The following is a 4471-nucleotide window of genomic DNA, read 5'->3' as shown; positions in this document are numbered from 1 at the left end:
TGTATACCTCCAACTATACCTCTCCTTCCACACAGCTTTTTACTTCAGATTGGAGTCCTTGTTCTCATGTCTCTGTTCTGAGTTAGCAACCTTTTCAGCTTCTTACTCATCATACATATATATCTTCCCCACACAGCTTTTGTTCTTCCGGCAGCAGCAGAAAAAAATCTGAAATTGGGTTAACTGACCTGCTCAGATTAATGACTTCCAAAAAAATGGAAGGAATTTTTCTTGATTTTTCCAGAGTTTCTCAACTTAAACTATCTCTTTCTTGTATAACACTTCTGTACTAGGGTTGCTGGAAAAATCCCCAAAACTTCTGTGCTTCTTTGCCTTATGTACAAAGTATCTTGAAGAGTTCAGTTTCTGTTCCTTGGAGACACTGGCTCAATATGGATATGCCAAAAATGTATTACAAGTCTGCTTATGTTGCTGATGTTTCTTATGAGAGGAAAGATAGTTTTGAGAGAAACCTTGGTTCTATGGTATCAGAGCTCACAGAGCCTGACTGACAATAGATTAATATCTTCTTTAATATCTAATACCCACCTAGACAGAAACTTCAGTTGAAGCTTTATTATGGCTGAATCACAGATAATAGCTTGTTCCCAGGTTGATTCATTGGTGTCTAATAAGCCTGAGATGTATTTTACTCTTTTCTCAGTAGGGGTACTAACAAGATTTCTTACCTCCTAGCAGTTGCCTGTTCTCGTGAAATTTGTAGAAACTTAATTATTATTAAGAGCTTTGCCTCTCTGTTCAACATATTCAAAATTAGCCAACAGATTCAAAAGTTGTTGTGGAGAATGCCAAAACAAGTAGATAAGCAGCATAGTGCAGCAGTCTTTTATCTAGAGGAAATAAAGGTTTTTATGTAATAGAAAAGACAGTAACATCTTAATTTAATTTTTTATTTTTTGCTGTATCCTTTCTGTTGGTTCAGGCTAGTACAGTTGCTTTCAAATCTTCTTATGGAAAGATCAAAATACAGAGGCATGTAAAGTACAATATGTATTTATACTCCAGGAGAGCTCAACTTGAAATAAAAATAAATCACGATAAAGAAAACTTGTTTCTCGGGGTATGCTTGTTTGAAATGTAGGTATGTAATTATATTGGCTACACTTGCATTAAATTAATATAACATAATTTCCAGGAATACTGAAACAATAGTTAACATCTAGAAAATACAATCATTTTTTACTCTTTTGTAGGGTGTTTGCTCAATAGAAGTGTTTTATGCAGGAAGTCAGTATTGTTGTGTTATACCATTGAAATGAGAGTTTAGGAAACCTTTTTAAACTCATCGAGACAGCAATATAGCTGGGAATGGAATTTTACTCTTCTGAGACCTAGGACAGAATTTTTTCTACTCTTCACAGAATTCTTGGTACTGTAGCAAGACTTATGGACAAGCTTTAAAACAAAATATAGCATTTATTTTATAAAAACCAAACACAATAAAGATATTCAACATTTGAGAAGTTTGTTGCATAATATCTACTTTTCACAGGGCTCTTAGCAGAACAACAAAACTGCAACACTGCATCCCACATAATCATGATTCTTCTGAAATTGGACTGGGAACAGGAGAGGTGGTAACATTTCAGCAAAAAAGTTTCTCCTTTGTGGAGGTCACAAAGCTCCTAAGGACAAACTTTAATAGTTTCTTTAGAATAAGCGCACACAGGCTCTGTAAGCTATAAAGGTTTCAAAAGAGCAGCTACAGCATTTTGTGTCAATAATCTATGGATCACAAGTTGCCTAAAGGGAATGTTAACTCCAGAAAGTGAGTTTTACTTTTTGGAAAAACACAGAGATGAATTTGGCATCCTTAATGGGCTTCTCAGGCAAAATTTCAGCTTCCTTTCTGGGCCCAGAGTAATTACGCACAGAGGAGCGTAGCCAGGCCTGGAGCCAGATAAAGAGCAGGAAAAAGGTGGTGGTGATTTGTAAAACATGCATTAGACCTCTGGAGATACACTCTGCTTTGCTCGTATTATTTTACATATATAGGGGTTGCATAGGACAGAGGATGTTAAACTAAGAGAAAAGCATATGGTAAAAGCCTTTGTTGGTTGTCGTTATTTTGCTCCCACAGGAGGGGAGGAAAGCGAAGAGGAAATAAATCCAAATCTTGGAAATAAACCTAAATCACCAGAGAAAGCCTTTACTAATAATTAATCTGGGCCTCCTAATGCATTTCTATTTAGCTGAGTATATCCTGACCTTGCCAAAAGTCAGACAGATGCCACATGGGTCCTGCAAGTTGCTACTAAGAAGGGAGGGGACAGCAGCACAGGGTCTATTCCCTCGGGCAGCAAAGCCCAACATCGCAAATGAGCCTTTCCTAGGCCCAGCCCAATTTGAATAGCAAAAAGATACAAGAGCCACATTTGTCCAGAAGCAAATTCCACACACTGACACAATGCTGGATGCCAAAACAGAGCGACAGGGATCTGTGAATTGGATTCATCCCAGCTGAGGTCATCCAGGGTACAAGCTTGGCGTGACACAGAGTGTACACTCAGTTGTAATCCAAGCAATGGATTAGTGCCGTAGCCCATGCTGTAATTAAAGGCCTTATATAAAGACCTTGTTGCTTATAAATTTGTAAAATCTTAAGTATTTGGGCTTAGGCTCTCCATGCCCTTTATTTTCAAGGCAAAGAAAATGCTCACTGTTTTCTGAGAATCATTTTAGGAAAAAAAGATATGGGTATGAAAGAAAAAGTATTCGATCAAGTATGAATATGAATGAGCAGAATTAATGCAGATCATATTTGTAAAGAGAATCTCACTCCCAATGCTTTCAAACTTTTCAGGTTTCATAGCTAGCATTTGCTTAGCCCAGGTTTTATGTGTTGTTACTCTGTATCACAGTACCCATTATAAGAGATGGATACAGAAAAAAGGTAAAATCTATTCGCTAAAAGCCAACAGCAGAAGTCCTGCAAACAGTTATTTATTGTTTGTTTGTTTGTTTGTTTGTTTATATTTTGGAGGCCAAGGTATTTTTTTCCTATCAACACAGAAAAGATCCACAGCAGAATAAATAAATAAGAAATAAATACTATGACTATAGGTGTACAAAATTCTAAGCCAAAATTCTAACGGATGAATTGCTTTTGGAAGAACTTACTGAAATGATCGCTGTTCACTACTAACTTTATTTTACCATTAAGCTAAGGAGAAAAGAAAAATTTGAAACAGTTTTGCCAGGATAACTAAGAAAGAAATGTAAAAGCTTTATGGCAAGGTTTACTACGGTGCTTGCTGTGTATCAGTTTATTCCTTTTAGAAATCCTGTCTGAAAGACAAAAAAGAAAAGCCTGTCATGAATTGTATTATTAAGCAGTGCTTCTTTATTGCCACAGATTGAAGAAGTTCCCAGAAGTATATCAGGTTATTTTCAAACAGAGGCATTCATTTGTCTGGCTGGACAAGTCATACAAGATAGATATTGCTAACTCATGGAAATTTATATACACCAAAAAACTAAGCATGATGTTACAGATGGCATGTATCCTTCTATTGTTGTTGAAAATAAGAAGCAGGGATACAACTGTCATTGACAAGATACCGTGTCCTAAAAATCAAATCCTCAAAGATGTCCTTTTGGAATACCTTTAATACTTATGTCTAATATGAGCAATCCTTTCTCTTCTGCTCAGAAACATTTTCTTTACTTGCAACTCTTCTTAGGCAATAACCATCAGAAAGATTTTAATTGTCCCTTCTCCACAGCTGGATGGATCTAGCTTTCTTACATGGACAACTTAATGAGAGAGAAAAGCAATTAAAATTGGGATTAATGACCTTAGCCTGATCTGTGTCTGGAGAGAACTGAATAGAAATAGCAAGGAACATGGATTTTGTTCCTCCAGATATGGTTCGTATGCCCTGTTGAATTACCGTTGTCACCCTCAGGACTGTCCCATATTTTGGGACCTCATGTTTAAACAGCTATAAAGTGCTAAATCACGTTTTTTGCTTCTGGAAAATAAGAAGTTAAGAAGAGATGGTGAGAGACTAAAGAGGATGTAACAAATGGCAAGAAAAGCAACAAAAGGGACAGAGGCTGGGATTGTCCACACTGGAGAGAAGGCAAAGAGGGGCATGACTGAGGGCAAGGGGAATGCACTGGAGGCTTTGTCCTAGCCTGCATGCTCCCAATAAATAGTACCTCCTGCTACAGCTGCCGAAGGAAAAATACTGGGCTGGGCGAACCATTCATCGCACCCAGTGAGGTGTTTCTTACGTTTTCACTGCTTTCAGCTACTGTGGTAAGTTATCTTAAAGTATACATTTAATCAGTGGAAAGATAGGGGTGAGTTAGGCCTATCGAGTTCTGTAAGGTTTTGGTTTATTAGATGTATGCAGAAATTAAAGTGAGGCCATTTTTTTGTGGCTAATGGAATTAGCTATATTAGGCCATATATATGTCCGCTTTGATTTTCTTGACTTCAAGA

Source organism: Egretta garzetta, unplaced genomic scaffold (genome assembly GCF_000687185.1).
Source record: "Egretta garzetta isolate BGI_Z169 unplaced genomic scaffold, ASM68718v1 scaffold256, whole genome shotgun sequence".
NCBI lineage: Eukaryota > Metazoa > Chordata > Aves > Pelecaniformes > Ardeidae > Egretta > Egretta garzetta.
The sequence above is the reverse complement of the archived record's forward strand: the minus strand, read 5'-3'. Positions refer to the sequence as shown.